The following is an 18,617-nucleotide window of genomic DNA, read 5'->3' as shown; positions in this document are numbered from 1 at the left end:
TTATAAGAAATTTTCCCATATCAAAAATGATAGGCTATGCTGAAACCTGGCAGGAAGCAAGTTGCAGGGCTCTGAGTCAGATGCATCCAAGGAAAAATAATAGGGAAATAAAGAACTATGGTAATTCTGCCCTCAGAGGGAGAAAAAGGGGGGGGGGAGAAGAAAACAAAAGGAGAGGAAGGCATTTACCAGCAGCTCTACATCCTTTAGACTAAGAGGCGATACTTCTAGGCAATGTCATGTATATGATAAAAGTATGCTTTGCAAATTGTTCTGGAGACCATTGGCCTTTTAAAGAGATATCCCATTCCAGGCACTTCCTTGTCTTGCTGTACATTTCCACATAAGCACAGCTTGTGCGAATGAGGAAATCTTTGCTCTTTCAGTGCAACCTGGGGAGCCTGGTTTGTAATCAGAACAAAATCAGGAGGGAATCCTTTATGCTAGCTACACCAATTATCCTGTACAGCACTTTCTCTGTTACCAGAATACCACATTCGACATTCTCTGAGTCGTGGTAAAGGGCTGAGCTATCTGCTTGGCAGAGGTGGGAGGAGAGCTGTCCCAAAGGTAAAGTTGTGTGTAGTTGTGTCAGAGTCTGGGGCACAGTTCTGCTTCTGCGGTAGGTTTCTAGTGTGACTTCAGGCCGGTTAATTGGTACTCTGTGATTGACTTACCCTAATGCCAAACAGCAGTGATAGAGCCACTTTCCTCACAAGGGTACTATAAAGACTAACGCTTTAGGAAGTGTTTAGATATTACAAAGGTGAGGAGTAGCAAAGAAAATAGATGCTTGCTGGTTTTAAATGCATTATGTGCAGTCTGTGCTTATTTAGTTGTGGTAAATGAGCTGAAGCATATAATAGAGAAGACCCGAAACTAGAGCTTTTCCATTATTAAGTTATGTGTTTCTGGCTTTTTCCCCCATCCTTCTAATATGCCGTTGTTATAGCAACGATGTTTCTACCAGGAGATTCATGTGAACTACTAAACCCTTCTTGCACTTTTACCTATTTTGTCACCCTCACAATACTTACATGTGTATGCTCTTGAGTTGTTTTTCTTCAACTAGAAGAAATTTCATCTTAGATTTTGAGCAAAACTTTGCTGACTCAAAGAGGGCTTTGACAAAGTCAAAAGTAAAAAGTACTGTTTTTTTAACGTAACTTACATTAAAAGTGCAGTATTGTACTTCCTGTTTAGTGTCCTAGAATTGGACAAAGAGGCCTCCACAAAAATCTCCCTGCAACTTTTAATAACCGTAGATGAGTGCAACTGGTATCTGAGGGTTCATGCATAATTTACTGCAAAGGACCACATTTCATTTTATTTCCACACGCTCAGTTTATGAGCTTCTGCATCATGCTAACGGGAGCCTCTGGAGAGAGAGGATGTCTTGGACATCACCGGATGGATGCAGGGCTACACAGATGTCAGTGCTACCTCTTCATCCCCCATAATAAACAATAATGGCAAAGTGACACTGTGGCTGGATCGTGAAATAGTAATGTCGAGTCCTGAGATAACAGAAGGCAGTAAAATGTTACTGGGTCTCCTAACCAAAAGGAATGAAGGTGTGTGATGTTACAAGCTCCCAGCTGGTAGAATATGGAAAAGACAGCTTCATAAGCTTCATAAGCTGCCCTTATGAATCCTTACTGATGTCACTGATGAATGAAAGGTGTAATTATTCAGAGGAGGAGGATTTGTTTTGTTTCTTTCTGAGTGCTATTTCACTAGGTGGGTGTGTTAGGTAGTATTGCCTTAAGAAATACTTTCTGGACAGATACAGTGGAAGCTTTTGCACGGTTTTTTTGTTAAAATGCTTGCTACATTCAGTTATTTTCCTTATTTGTGCCTCAAATATTAGTTTTTAGTGCTCTACACACAACAGTGACTTTATTTACTTCTTGGAAAAATGGCTAGAGAGCACCTCCTGAACAAATATGAAATAAACCATTATCAAAACTTGAAATATCTTAGGAACACTTCATACTAAGTTGGGTCCATGGCACTTCCATTTTATATTTACGTGGGGAACATTCCTCAAGATGAATTTCTTTGAAACGTACACAGAGGCGACAACCCTAGAGGGCTGTGACTGGAAATCCCAACCTTTATACTAATTAATCATTTACCACAATGGATCTTGGGCCATATCTGCTTCTGCGATATGGAAAGTATAAACTACATCATGATATAGTTAATATATAGAATATATGTAGAATAATATATTTATTTTTATATTATTAATCTTAACGAAAATCTTAGTGAAATGTAGTCCTGGGCTACCTTCATCACACATTGCTTGAAACAATTCTGGGCATAATGAAATATTCATGTGTCTGTTGGGGCTTGGAGGGGAAAGGAAGGCATGCTAGTGTTTTATTGGTTGGTTAAATTAAATACATATATATACATATATATATATATATATAACTCCAAGGAAATGCATCTGCAGATCTTCACCTTCTCTTGGTTTCATAAGCTGTATAATTTTTAATCTCTCAATTGACTTTTGCAGGTAGAGGGCAATTACTAGTGCTAATCTCTGAATAACCAGCTACTGTGTGACTTTTGTGTGTCATTTCAACCTGCCAGAAACCCTCTGAGAGGGAATTTATTTTCTTTGCCTGTTGCTCTTAGGCTACATTTTTATATGCTAGGAGTTCTGTGCAGTAGTGGTGAACCAGCAGATCGAAGCACTTGGTGCCGGGGGACCCTACATCTACACTGCGTGCTGTTTATGGGATTTGCCTTGGATTAGTTCCAGCCTGGTCTTCTGGACTGAATGCCCCCACCACCTGTGGTTCAAACAAAGGGGACCAAAGGGTCAGTCATTGATTCACTCTGATTCACTTTTATGTCCCCATGAGGGCTGGGAGTGCACTTAGTGTTTGTAGAGGTGATGCTGTTACTGCTTTCGTGTTTGGGGGCAAAGCAAGACTTACGGCTAAGGGAAATACCTTTTATTAGACCAGCTAGTAGGTTTAGAAAAAATAGAAAAACTTCTGGACCACGAGCTGTTCTGTAGGTCTGAAATGGGAGCAGCAACCTTGGTGTAAATGTTCTCGAACTGTATTTGTCAAGTATCTGTTGGACCACTGGGAGAAAGGTGATCAGTATCTATGGATGATTGCTGCAGGGAAAAGTGAGAAGGTGGTTAATCTTGATGGTGTTTATAAGCCTTACCTCTCTGCTTCTGAGGTATTTACACTTAGGTGTTTGCAGTCTAAGCCATTTCCCTGATGGGCTACTCGCTTGTTTTTTTGCTCCTGTGTCTCCCACCTGCCTGTCTCCATTGAGATACCTCTGCTGCCACCTTTATGCGCTTTGTGCTCCATCACACACCAGTGGAAAACACTCATTAAAGTGCTCTCAGATACAAAAAGCATACAAATGGCAGAAGACAGGAAGGTGGGGAGGGGGTGATAAGTGTCAATTTTTATCTCTTTCAGTCTTCTTTGGGCTGCCTCGTAGCTGCACAGAAATGCTGCCAGGCAAATTCTATTCTCACCGAATAATGCCTTTTTTTGAATGGATTTGAACAAACGGGCACTAACTGTTCAGTGCATTTCACCCAACTTAGACATCTTTTTAACCAGCTTTTCTACGTTTCTTTTTGTTTGTTGGTTAAGCTAATCTCTGTATAAAAGGAAATACAAAGATCATAGCCTGCTCTCATGTTTGTATTTCTTGATGGTCTTTTTACCAGTTGCACAGTGAAATCAGAAAATCTTCACAGTATACAAAAAGCAGTTACCACTATTGAAAAAAGAAATAAGATTGTTTTAATCAATTAAATACAGTTTTGACATTAGTGATGTTCATCATTCATTGGCATTCGTTAGCTAACCCAGTTGGTTTGCGTTGTAAATTAATTTAATTTTCCATGGATTGTCTATAAATGTGTAACAGGTTATATTATTCATATGCAAATGTTCTTTGATTAGATCCATCTTCACTTGCTAATGCCCTAAAATACTTTGGTTTTTTTTTTTTTCTGCAAGTTTATGGACTAGGATGTCAGCCCTTCTGCATTTTAAGTAGTTTATGTCTGCTCCTACAAAATCCTTTATTTTTCTCTCATTAAAAATTTTGATCTCGGCACTTCCTGTGACTAAGAAATTTGTTTCCATATATATCAGAGTTCATCATCTATTTGACCAAAAAATGCTGTTTTCGTGGATTTTTGGAATTAATTGGGACACTCAAGATCATTTTCTACTAGGTGAAAAATGAGGTTCTTTAAAACTGAGATGAAAATAAGAACTTCTGAATTCTGGCAAGAGAGCTTTTTCGCATACTTACACATTGCTCCCAGGCCTCTCATTAGTGGGCTGTCAGTTTTTTACGCAGAAGGTAGCTTACTGCTCCCTCCTCCCAAACTGTGGGAATTCTGTTTAAAACTGTAGCTCTATTTTTATTTCTATAGCTAGTGATTAAAGATAAACTTTCATGGTAAGGAGTACAGATGACTTACAAGCTAATTGCCATCAGTTGTTAAAAGCCTTTTAATTTTCTACTGCCTTCAGGACCGAGTCTTTAAAAGGTAATCTGAAGAATGCAAATGCTGATGAGTATATTTCTTTACATAAGGATGTTCTTGCATACTGTATCGTCTAAGACTAAGCCCCATGCTTAGATGCTAGTGATCAAGCTAGTGATTTGAGGACTGGACAAATCAGTTATGACAATCAATGTCTACTGCCATCTCACCCTGCATCTTAATCCAGTAGGGTGGTTCATCTTGGATCTTGTGGCAACGTGCTGCAGACAGGCAAGTATTGCAGCTGATCCACTTCAAAAGGACATGCATGCTTTTACGTAATAGACCACCAGAAGGCATAAAGACAAAGATTATAAGTCTTCTGATCTCATGAGGAACTCATCCTGATTTACACCCATGTAACAGAGCAAAATCAGACTCTGAATGTCTTAGGAGACGTTATCCAATTAGAGAAAAGGTCGAGTTTGCACTTTTACTGTCTGTAATCGTATTTCTCTTCCTCAGTTACTGTTGGTCAGACCTATGCGTGAAATGCAAATTCATGTGCGGAGGAGTGGGAGATAATGTCATCTCTTAGAGCAAATTTGAGCAGGAGTAGAAAGCCTCCTTGGAGAATATTTTCAGAGCAAAAAATGTCCATTACTCACCCCTGTTGCTTTCTCAGCTGCCTTTCTCCTCTCTACTTCCATCTCCTAAACTTCTTCCCTTATATGTATAACTGTAAAAAAGGATAAGCTTAGACTATCGGTAATGCCCTCCTATCGACTAAAGACAACATTCAGTCAGAGTTAATCCATGATTCTGAAGGAAGAGAAAGCAAGAAATGGAGTATCTTCTTGTCTGAGAGATGGACATAACTATGCAGTAATAACAAAGCATAATTTATGTACATTTTTGGATGTACTATATTAAAGAGACAATTAACAAAACTGCGATGGTTTATCTGGTGAAGGCACAAGGAGAACATTTTACGTGTAATTAGCTCTCAAAGCCCTCTTTTATAGAGAAACAGGTAGAACAATTTTCGTCTTCCTGAAGACCTTTTCAGTTCAAGCTCAGCCTGTCTTCACAGGGAAAGAAACTGTAGAGTACTGCTGTAGATGCACAAAGTAGTACTACTTTTAAATTGCTTAACATTGTTTATGCTAGTACAGCCGGAAGAGACTTGTAAAGACTTTAAAGGAAATTTATTAGCCTAAGTGCCTGGGGAGAATATTGGCAAATGAAACTAGCAATTCCATGCGGTGTGACTTGGACCCATATGCTCTGTTACTGATATCCAGTACTGACACACAAATCAAAAAGTTACTTCTGCTGTTGTGTGGCTTACTAAAACTGTGCCATAACATGTTTGAGGAATTTCAATCCTTTTTAAAAGAATATATCACTTCAGATAGCCAGAAGGCTATTTTGTAGTTTGAAGGGATTTAAGCCACACTCTGACTTCCAGAGACCAGGATGAGACCCATGGGGAGAGATGAATTATCCACAATTTTCTGCAGCCCTGTTCCATCTTTGACCAAGGCATCTGGTAGTGGGCACTGTCAAAAATAGGGTAATGCCCTCTCCTCAACTGAGCAGTTTGTATCAGTTCTTGTCTCTTCAGACTGCCCTGGCCAGATACAGATGCCCTGCTCTCAACTAGGTCTGTACAGCTCCATGATCATGATGGTGTCATGCGAGGTAGGAATAAATCACCATGACTGGGTAGAAATCAGAGTATTACAGAGCCATGAGGCGGTACTGTTGGTCTACACCGAGGCACCAGGATGATGCAGGACCCATTCTGGACTGGATCATGCTTGATAAATCCCTTGTTGCATTTCACAAGCTGCCAGCTGTACCTGGGGCTCATGTCCTCTTCAAGGATGCCAGGATAAAATGTCTTTTACAGTACTCAAAGGGCATTGAAGCTCTTGACTAAGTGACTGAGCTGGCTTTTCTGGTGGGGCAAAGGGGAAAAGATTGTCCCATGGGATTAAAAACTGCAACTATTTTGGAAGTAAAACCAGGTAGATGGGAGACATCTGACCATAACAAATAGGTGGTGCTCTCCCTGTTAGCCATAGGTGTTGATATTTGTCTCTACCAGTTTCTTCTGATGACTGTTGCCAGGCCTTTTGATAGAAAAATATCCTAGAAGGAAAAGGAGAGTTCAAGGCAGACCACAGGAGAGCTGACAAGGTTTTCACTACTTAACAAATTGGCGTAGAAGCATTGAGAGAAAATTCTTGTTGTGCATGTAGCGTTAGGTGATCTGATGTGCATCTTTGAAAAGCTAATGTGTATTTTGGGGCCTACTAGATGGAAAACTCTGTCTGAATCTGTCTTTTTTTTAAGTCAGTTTTCCAGTTGAATGTATGACAGAATAAAATCCTCCAGTATCCTAGGTAATCTGTTCTCTGCAGCATTGTTGGAAGCAAGGATGCATCTGTTGAGATACTAGTTTAACTGACCTAAGATGTGAAGATGGCCATTAGTATACCCTTTCAAATGGGAGAAGTTTCTTCAACTTCACCAAATGGTGCGGGGAGCCTAAAATTGCCACTCTGATTATATAAGAACTCTTAGATGGCAATGACTGTACTACAGAACATTTTGAACGAGTGCTTCAGCTTCTGGTAAATTTGTTTTCTGCAACTACTTCTGCAGTAATCATGTGTCAGAGAAAAACGGACATTACTGTTCTGCCTTTCTGTCGTAGCATGCTAAATTTTGCGAGCTTTCTCAGAGGGTCATACCCTGCATGGTTAAGGGCACTTTTCAGAACAACATGTTGATCTTTATGATACTTGTTATGATTTATGATACTTGTGATTCTGAAGGCAATTTCATATCTAACACACATACTTCTTTTGTATTAATTACTAACACAAAATGCCACTCTGAATTTTTCTCTTCCTCTCAGGCTGGGGTGCATTGGTATGATCAGGAAAACATAGCAACTTTGCCTTACTACAGAATTTCAGAGGAGTAAATCTCTTTATTTATTCTCCCTCTACTTACCATCAGGTAAGTGAAAATATCCTAATGCTATTTCCTGACAGAGGAATAGAGCCGGTATCATATACTAGAATATATTTTCATATATATATATATGTGTGTGTGTGTGTGTGTGTGTGTATTTTTACCAATCCAGTACCCCCAGTGACTGATGATTTCACTTAGAAATATAAATGGTTGCAATCTTAGCTGATATTTCAAAATATTCCACAGCACTTCTGAAACGTCAGGGTGGGAAGTGCAGAAGCTGCCATTTTGGCTGTGGAAAATGTTCAGTATAAAACTACAAAGTTACATAAGTGCCTTTAAGGAACATTATTTGTACAAAAATGCCCTTAAGAGGGCGCTTACTCACCACTGCATTTGTTTGGAACATCATCTGTTAAAATAATGAGATTTAAAAATAATTTTATGCTGCACCAGTGTAACGTTTGACTGAAATGTGTTTGGGCCAGTCATGGTTACCAACATTTATGGATACAAACTATGTGACAATATTGCATTAGGTAGGCTTAATCTATATAATCACTCTGTTAATTTATAGGAGTGCAATTTCCATCTAAAACAGCAGATGCAAAGCAGTTCAACACCTCTTTAAAGAAATGCCTTTGCTTTTTTATGACAGTCATCAGCAGTAATAAAGTAACTTCCATGTTTCATCCTCTGCAATCGTCTTCCTTTGTGAATAAAGGATCATGTATCTAGAGGTGCACTAGAAGACTGGAGGAGGCAGAACACTGCTGGTAACAAAATCAGGCTATCAAATACCTTTTTTATCTTTTAAGCCAGCCACTGAGGAATTATGTCCTATTTTCTTCTCTCTTAGAGTGAATCTTTCTCATAAGCAGTTCTCCTGCCATAAAGCGCTTCCTTCTAGTGATCATGGCAGATGGACATGCCAGTGGCGTCTTTTGATCATCTTCTGCCATGCTTCCTCTCTCCTCTTTTTTCAGTTCAGCTAAATTAGCTCAGGTATCTTTTAATCCATCTTGATGCTGTTCCCATAAGGGACAGCTGCCAGCATATCCTGGGGAAATTTTGCTCGGCATAGAGCAGTCTGCTGCCTCTTGGCAATGCTGACCACTTTCACATCATCTCTTGCCCCCCTATGGAGCATGAAGCAGTACTGCACAGATGGGACATGTGGCAAATCTCCCTACACTGGTTTACTTATGTATGAATCTGGCTTCAAATTCAGAGACCCTTCTCGAAATCTTTGCAGTTTCTGTAGCTGTCTGTTGAGAATGTGAAACCTGGACACCCAAGAGGAGGTAAGTTACAAAATATGAATGTCTTGCTTTTAGAAAGGCAGGGCTGGCTGTATGTATTAACGCAAAAGTATAGGAAATTAATCTGTTTAGCTGTATCACTTCTAAATTAATGCTTATTTCACAAATAAAATAATATTTGCCTATAGATCTCTGTTAGTCTAGACCTAGATCTTGGTGTCACAGTTAGATGCTTCATGCCACTTAGAACACTGGAAAATGAAAGTAGTTGATGTAAACTTGGCTTCAGTATATGCCATATAACACTAGCTGTAATCGCAATGTAATATGTAATATTTCTATTACATCAATGAACATGAAGTTTACTTATGGCATTGTCTGTCTGCTTGGTATGCCAAGTAAATTGATTTTTTTCCCTTCAGGTTTGACATTTTTATGTGGACTTGAAGGAGTTATGGACCATTTCCTTACATTGTTTATTAGAGCCAACTAAACTGTGTTAGCATGACTGAGCTCCTCCATGCCAGCTGAATACCTGACCCTCTGTTTTAATTTTAAATCCTTCATTTTCCATCTATAGTTAATTCCTTGTATATGAATCAGAGGGAGTCAAAACATGTCTCAGAGGCCTATGCCTAAACATTAAGACTGTGTATAGGCCGCTGACTGAATAAGCAGATAATCATCTTGCAGATTTAATTCTGCAGCAACATGGGCTCGTATGGTGATAGATATCCAGCCTTAACATTGTGAATTCATAAAGGCATCACTGGTTAACATTTGGAACCTACTGGATGCGTGCATTCTTATAAGTTTTGTGGTCATGCAGTTGTACAAGTAGTGAAGGCAATGCTCTCTACATTTCTGAGGCAGCAATGGAAGCTGGTTTTTAATACTTCTTCAGAAAGGAAATTCTGTCTGTGCATTTGCTTCTCCATCGTAGATGTCAGATTTATTCCTGTATGGGAGGTATCTGGTTCCAAGGCTTTTTAATAGCTTTCCATTTCTTGCTAGCCTTTGTTTAATGTTTATCAAGACAGAGACTAGTAATATTGAGGCACATATCTCTAGGATAACATTTAATTTTCTTATCATTAGATAGGATATAGATTTTTATATTGTAATAATGATAGGATGATATTCTTTTTGGACATAATGAAATATTGTTTTGCCTCTATATGACTGGGTAAAACAGTCTTATGAAATAAGCACTACTTCTCATGCCTGAGGTTAATTGATGAATACATTTAATTGCTTTTCCATAGACCTGTAGGATCACTGTTAGCTTACTGAATACTTGCATAGCAAAGCTGACAAGTTCCTTAATAAAAAAAAAATTGTTTTTGAAATTATATCTGATTCACTATATAAAACCTACTTTATTATATCTCTTCTGCCTTAGTAAAGGGAGACTCTTAGTTAGGGTTTTATACTTTGGCTTTTATTTTTTATTTTAGAAGAATTGATTCTAGAGTTTCAGCAAAAAGTGACTTCTACATCCCTTTTCTTTGTGTTTTGTTGCTGATGAGAACTTGGGTCTTCAAGCATTCTGGGTATGTGTCCTCAGTCCTTAAAGGTGGCACTGAGTGACTAATAGTGTAAGAGGTACTTGATAAACAACAGTGGCAAAGCTGCTTTCTCCCTGCTACGAGGAAAAGGAGTAAATTTGGGAAACTACAGGTTTTCTTAGTACACTGAGCTAACACTGCATATTTAGTATCTGGGAAATTCCTTCACTGACTAAGTGACTGTGCTAATGTCCTAGGTAAACATTTAGAGCTATCGCCTTTGCGCCATGGCAGGCATGCAAAAAGTAACGGACGAGCTGGTTTTGTGGGGACGCTTGCTCTGAGACCTTCCTCTCGGTTGTGTAGCATTTTTTGCTAAGTTTTAACTGGTCCTGTTGAAATTTCCCATGCTTTCAGTGGAGTTTTAGGGGGAATGTTTCAGCCAGAAAGATGCTATTGTTTCCAAGTGTAATCCCTTCTAAAGGGAGAAGAGCTGGCTGTGGCACAAAATCTCATGGTCAGTATGAAATGGTCTGGGCAGAGATGCTCCTGAAGGGAGCTGTCTTAACTACCAATAGGAAGCGTAAACTCAGCCATAACTCTAACTACTGCTGGACTTAACTGCTATTTCTACCCATTTTAGTGATATTTGTTGTTAAAAGGCAAAACTGACACCTTCTCAGGCAGACTGACTTAAACCACTATCTGAACTCGACCTTCTAGATTCCATGTTGTGTCTCTTGCATGAGAGCTACTTCGCTTTTACAAGAGGTTATTAGCAAAACTATGGAATAATATGCATTTCAGCTTATGCAGATTTTGCCTTTGAAGACTGTTTTTGGTGAAGAGTTCAGTAATACCTAAAAAATAAATAATGTAAAGATGCTAATAATGGAGTTGTTCAGACTGATTATAGCTTCATTAAGCAGGATTGCTCACTGCAATCTCTGAACTACAAATTAGGTTTTGATAATTTGACCTATTGTCTATTTTAATTTAGTGAGTTAGAAAAATAAATTACTAGAGCTGAACCCTTACAAAAGAAAAATATTTTTCTTGCATTTCATAAAATATTTATTTAAAATGATAAAAGTTACCCTCATTTCACTGGTTTATTCATGGTAGGCAAACTCATCTAAAATATTTTTAGGAGGAATATTTTTAAATTAAAAGCTTGAAGATACCTTTTTATTTTTTTTTTATTTTTTATTTTTTAACAAAGTACATAACAATTAATGATTCCTCTGCAGGGACTCTCTGTGCTTTATAGAGTTCTGTTTGCACACAAAATCAGATATGTCAGATCTCCTATTCTCCTCAGTAAATACAGAAGTGGAATTTGCCAGCATATGTGATGAATTAGCTTCAAAATAAATGAAGGCCTTTTTCTTTAAACATATGTCAAAGCTTGACTAACACGTTCCCAGTTTCTAAAACTTTGTGGTCTGCAAAATGATACAAAAATTTGAGGAAAAACTGGTATTAGTTGAACAGCGCAAAATCAAGCGTAACCGCTACGCTTCTACTAAAATGGATGGAGTGAAGGTTGCGTCCATCTTCATGAGATTCTGTGCTCAGGTGGTGTAAATGAATGAGTTATAAGTGTTGTACCATGGTATCATGGTAATTGGACTAGCACTCTACCGGACTCAGCTTTAGAGAATATATATGTTTTATTACAAGTGATGGAGTTGATTTTGAAAGTGCCTCTGAGAAAACTCTACTAAGGGTGGTGGGTTTTTTAGGGGGCAATCCAAATGTTAATTGCTCATGTGTAGTTCAGCTGTTTAAGGACTTTGTCTGAATAGAGTATTTTGACATGAATCTGAAAGGTTTATTGTAATCATCTTTAGAATGAATTAAAACATGTTGATTGATATGCTTATGACTATTAACTCTGATGAGGAGTGCTTACAATGATCTTGATTCATGGCTTGATTCATGGCAGACTATTGTAGAACTTAGACCTTAATATGATTCTCTCAAGCTGGAGTCCTGATTGTAGGCTACCTTGTATCTCACACTGGCCAGCATCCCTTCCCTCTCCTAATTCATCCGTAAATAAGGAAATCTTTTGGACTGGCAGACAGTTTTCACAGGATTCTTTTCCTTCCAAATAAGAGACACATTTCTTGATACTTAAACGTGAGGTAGAGTCCTAGTCTGTTACTGGATAGACAAAAGTATCTATCTTCAATTACGCAATTGACTATATTCACGTGAAATTTGAGAGCTACAGGAAGAAAAGATGGCACAAAGTAGAAATAGGATTTGGAACTTCAATGTTCCATTCCCTCCATTCCCCCACCCTCCCAACCCCCCCTTTAAATACTTGGCCATAAATCATTTCCAGAACTTTAATTTATTTTTGCTGCATTTCATTAAACTTGTTTAAGCATAGCTGTCTGGTGTAAATTGTTTTTCCAGAGAATAGCCAGAGAAGCCATCCCGTCTCAGTGAGAGTAGATCCCCAGTGTCAGTCAAATGTTTCTACTCTGAACCAGTCTTCATTTACAGTATTCTGTTTCCCCCGCGTATCAGCACTCAGCATGTCACCCTGTGTATCAAACTGCTGACTTAATAGAAAAACTGTAGTAAAAAATACTAGCACAAAGGTGATAAACACCTCCACTTCCACCTCCAAGCAAATTACCCTTAGCACTAATCACTTAGGCTTTGTGAGAAACAGCACACTGAAATGTTCCTGAAATAATCTTACTCTGCCTTCAGCTTTTTAAAAATAGCCCCCAAAACATGCATAAACATCAGATGCTGTGAAACAGATTTCCCCTGCTAACTGTTTGTAGTTCTAATTAACACATTGATTTACACCGTTAAGGCATTTGAATGCCTGCTAGTATTGTGTGTATTGTGTGTTGTTCATAAATACGTGTGTCTTCAGATATATTGATAACCTTTTTTCTGTTACTGTCAACATTCCTTCATTTTCATCTGCTGTGGTAGAAGTGGAATTTTTCATTATTATTACTCTTAGACTTGTTACAACAGACTGAAACTTGAGACTGCAAGGCAAATGCATCATTTTTAACAATAGCTGGTGGTGTGCCTGCCTAGGAACACCCGGATGGAGCTGTTTCCGTCTCAGGTTCTTCAGTAGTTCTTCAGCAAGCTCATTTATCTCCTTTCAAAGATGCAATCCACTGAACATGTGGATCAGAGCAGTGGCCTTTATCAATCCTCTTCCCTTTTGTGAAAGTATGTATTTCACAAGAGCTCAGAGAGAGGCTGTCTTGACATGTGTGTGAGCAAATGGATGGCACCCATGCACAGCACTTAATGCATGAAAGGCTTGTGTCTCCCTGCCTTGGGTTTGTCAATGGCGGTCAGGCAAAGCTGGTCTTCTGTGTTACATCAGTGGCAGTAACTCATTTCGGGCCACAGCCATGGTATACTTCCGTTTTTTTTCTTGTAAAGAATATCTGAGCCAGAAGCACAGTACTAAGAGTAATGGAGTCAGCAGTATCTCCAAGACTGGTAGTCTGTCACCACAGTTATATTTATGATTCCTTTTATTTGTCCTGCAGATTACAGGTGGCTCTCTTTATTTGAGCCCGCAGGTTACATTTGAGATTTGCCTTGATCTTTTCCTTGCAATAAACAAATTAACATTCTTACGTTGTCTTTTGTGGCAGAGCTTGGTCTTAAGTCAAGCACTGAGCATTGCAAGATGTGCAGTGAAAACCCCAAAGCTTGCAGAGACAAGTCAGTTGCTTATACATATCCTTCATTTTTTAGAAAAACTTTGTGAACTGTAGCCATCTCTGTGTCTCAGCATTTGTAGTTTACATAAATTTTTCCTCCCTCCATTTTAACCCAAGTTCATGCTTGTCCAAGACCACTTTTTCCTCCAAGTTTTCCAGCCTTATTCTGCATACCATATTGGGGCTAGATATATGTTCATAAGTATTTAGTAGAGTTCTGCAGCTTCATTTACCTACTGACAAATCCAGCCCTTGTGCCTCATCTCTTCAGTTTTACTAAATTCAGATCTGATCAGCTAATGGGTAATTTGATGCACTGAGTGGTGTGGAAGATTTCAGTTATTGAAGTCAAGCCAAACTAGCACAGAATGCATTATTTAACAGCTTGTGAGACTTTGTCGCATTGCTCTGCTATGGATTGCTTGCAGTCACCTTGTTGTCCCTGCAGGTAGAATAGCCAAGGCCTGCCCTTTTCTCTTTTAGCCTATCTGAAGTGATGGCTGAAGGCTGCAAGCCTAGCCCATGTGTACTATTCTCAGAGTGGAACTGTAGAGGCTGTGAATATGTGAGGTACCCCCAACCCTCGTAACATTGTATGCTGTTTGTTCATTACTTTGCAGTTATTCGGAGGCTCTCGGTCTCTTTTGTGATGCTGACAAACACCCTCGGGGAGCTGTTGTCACACTACTCAAGCTTCTTTTCCTCCTGCCTTGTCACTGAACATCCAGGCCAGTAAAGGCTTTCGATCACTGTCACTCTGACTTGGATGTAGAGGTGAAAGGCTCTGCTCTGTATCGATTTATTTGTATAATAGTAGCAGCAGGGATGAAATAAGTACATGCTTTTCCATTTGGCTTTCTCATAGCTCCTTGCAGCTCTGAGAACAGCAGCAGTTGGCAGGACCTGGGCTACCTGTTCTCATCCACTCACTCCCTGGAGTGGTGCCGGAGCGAGTGCTCTTCTCCTACTGCCTCTGCTACAATGCTGGCTAATGGGATAATAGCAGAGAGTCCCTGACATGCCCAGTAATTGATGCCTTTAACCATTCAAAGCTGATGTAAAGAGCTGTCCAGAGGGAGCCATTCTACAGCATTCTGTAATGAGTTTTACTGGTCCAGCAAAACTCCAGGACTCCATCTTTGAAAACCACCTAATAAGAGTTTCTTTATCTGTCTGCCTATGTGCCAGTGCACATCTCCCTTGGAACAAAGGCAAAAGACATCCCCGGCAATAACCAAGCTACACAGAAGTAGTATTGTTCTCCATGTATAACATGGAGATATATAACATCTAACTTTCAGATGTATAACATCTGAAAAACCCGTACAGGAAGAATAAGCTACTAATCCAGTGTTCTGCTATGCACGTGCTGGAGCCAAAGGTCCAGGCTCATGTCTACCAAAAGATATAGTAATCTTTCTTTTTATGTTATGTAATGGATTACCTAAACCCTTTCACATTGTTCTTCCTAGTTTGCATTACTGAGAGGGGCTGAATTAATAGGAGGCAGCTGGACAAAGCCATCTATTTTGACTTAGGTTTTAAACAGAGATATTACTGTCAGTAAAATGTAGGATTGTACTTACTTTCTACAGGCGGCTGCATCAGCTTTTTAAGAGGCAGCCTGTATTTGGCTGTCACATAACAGGACTTCCTTCTAAGAACTGAAATGGTGCTCTCGTGTTTTGCTTACAAGCTAATCAGAACTGCAGCAGACAATGTTTAAAAATGACATTTATTATGACGTTTTGCTAAACAGCAGATGTGTTTTTGCTCAAGCATGTAAATGTCAAGGAGCAGAGCACCTAGCAACCAGTTTGCAAGATATTTTCAGCATGCAAAGAAGATTCTTGGAGGCTGTTGGCAGACATACTTTTCTTAGTGCTCAAACACTGGCTTGGCTGCAGCCTCAGGTAGCCAGGCTGTGTTCCCCACCTTTTGTTTGATTAGCAGTCTACCTAGGAAATAATATTGCAGCCTGTGATAGAAGAGGTATGTTCCTGTCAGTTGTCTTCTAGCTAGCTGAGGTCTCTGAAAACAGTCCAGAGAATTTATGCAGAGAGGCTAGTGGCTTAGGAACCTTTCAATATTAAATCCTCGCATCATAAGGTGGGAGCCAGTCTAAAGGTCATACTGTCCATTTTTCTCTCCAAAGGCAGAATCCACGTCACTCCTGACGAGAGCTTCTTTCTCCTATTTCTAAAAATGTCCTGTGATAGAGATCCTGCCTCTTCTTCAAGCAGTCAGTTAGCAGAATTACTATCCTTATTGGTGGGGAGACCTTTGGCTCTCCTTTTCTGAATTTTCCTCTGCGTAGGTCTAAGCCTAATCACTCTATGCTCCATTCACCATGGGCAGGGAGAACACATGGGACTGTGAGAGCTGCTGCAGTGGTCAGGACCAAAGATTCATCTAACACAGCAATCTGCTTCCAACAGCAGGACAGCAAGGTGCGTGAGGAGCAGTAAGAACAGGACAAGCTGTTATGTGCTGTTATGTGCAAGCATGGCCAGCATTTGATCCATTATGGGACACAAGATTTCCTAAGCCTGTTGTGTTTTCTCTGTTAAGCAACTTGCAGTGGATTGCTCTTCAAAGTTCTACATTTGATTTCCTTTCTCTTTGCAATAGTTTTGTATATATTTGAGTGATTTTGCATCTCATATGCTCTTTCAGACTCCTCTTTAGATGGAACATTCATTTAATCTTTTCTCATAGATCATATCTTCTAGATTTCTGATCATTTTCTACTTGATCCATGCCTTTCTTATGACATAGTTCCTTATGCTGGCCAAATTACATCAACTGAACCTTCACCCATGCCCAGTATGTACCTTCTTTATGTCACCTTTATATCTTACCTATCTCATTGATGCTGTGTTTTCTGGGAAGCGTGTTCTGCTGCAGACACCCTGGTTAGGATTTTTGGCTGTGATCTAAACAGGATTTGTGATTTGCTCTTGAAGATGCTTCTGTTCTTGTTAAACTAAATGGGACATGAAGGCACTCACTCCTCAGATGGCAATGTTTGAAATCTGTAACCATGGAGAGTATTTATATATTTCCCTCTGCATCTGAGACCCATTCTCATTCTTACTGAAATTATTGCTAGCAAGCCCTGACAGTGTTGGCAGTAAAATGCTGAAAATGACCTTTTCTTTTGGACTAGGCAGAAGGGTTTTCCACAAACTCCAGCCTGTCCATGCAGGGTCAGTGGTGATGTTCTACCTTCTTACATTAAAAAAAAAAAAAAAAAAAAAAAAAGCCTACACCTCCTGATCCTGCTGTCAGTTAAGTGGCATGTTCCACACAAGCAATATGTCCAACATAGATAAACAACAAGCCAACACAGAGTATCGCTATGTGACAGTACGTTTTAGTGCATTTAACATTGTGGCTAAAATAGTAAGGAGGAAGCAACTTATGAGAAACTATCTCCCCTTTTACATTTCTATATCTTTCACCGTAGGGGACATTCTGTGAGTCTCCAGAGGAGTGAGTGATCATATACATAACAGTATTTAGATGTCTAATTCCTGCTTAGGCTCCTAAACTTCTGTATCACAATGGCAGATCTGTGAAAATATCTGCTAGAGATGCTGGAATCATATGAAGGATATGGTAGAAAATTATACCAGCTCCTGGACAGTTGCCAAATTCAAATTGAAAGGGGAAATTCAAATGACTACAACATCATTCAAAGAAAATTAATTCTAGTTGATTCTAAAGGAGCCCACATGTCTGTTTGAGATAGTTTCCCATTTAGCCAAAGGAGCTCTGCTCTCCTTTGCAGGAGTGCTGAGAAGCAACACACAAGAGAGTCTCCCAGTGGTGGAATGATGGGGAGAGGCGGATCATAGACAACAAAAAAGATAGAAACTCCAGTGGGCTCAATCCTGGGTGTTGTGGAGTGCTCTGCCTTGATATTTTGGAATATTTAAGACATGAATGAGTGAACAGGATTACTCTGATCTTTGAGGATCAGATTGGTTGTTCAGTTTTGGGACAGAGTGTTCAGTATCTCAAAGAACAGGGACCTCACTGAATATCCGTGTGACTGAGAAAGCTTTGCCTCTGAGAGGAATGCAATGAGGTGAAAGTAGTTGGATCCAGGTGTCCTTGTTCTAAGTGGATGCATAATTTAGTGGTTTGTTGTCTGTGCTGCTTTCTCAACAGCTGGCTGGTTTAATGTGATATTTTTATCAAGAGCTGTGTACAGATTGTCCAGTCATACTTACCTCAGAGAGGCTTTTTTTTTTTTAAAAGAAAGATTGCACTTATGAAAGAAAAACCTTGCCTCTTCCTTCTCATCCCCCTTCCTTCCCCTTCCTAAATAAAATCAGCAGTCAGAAAGCTCTGACTTGGCACTAATTAGAAAACACTGATGTTGTTCTGAATGCTGACAAAATCTTGTTTCTCACTCACTGAGCTGCAGGTATTTTCCTTCCCTGTTGCAAACCAATCGGTAAGAAAGCAGGTATTACATTTTACAATTTTGTGGGTCCTAGTCCTCAGCCAGTATCCTGTCCTAGCTCACTCAGCACCTGAGAGTCTGTCCCAGGGATTAGAAACTCTTTATCGCTGCTCCTTTCAATCCAAATCTTATTAGCTTTCATTTGCAGAGAGGTTGCCCTGACACGGCAAA

This window comes from Struthio camelus, chromosome 3 (assembly GCF_040807025.1).
Source record: "Struthio camelus isolate bStrCam1 chromosome 3, bStrCam1.hap1, whole genome shotgun sequence".
NCBI classification, from domain to species: domain Eukaryota; kingdom Metazoa; phylum Chordata; class Aves; order Struthioniformes; family Struthionidae; genus Struthio; species Struthio camelus.
The sequence above is the reverse complement of the archived record's forward strand: the minus strand, read 5'-3'. Positions refer to the sequence as shown.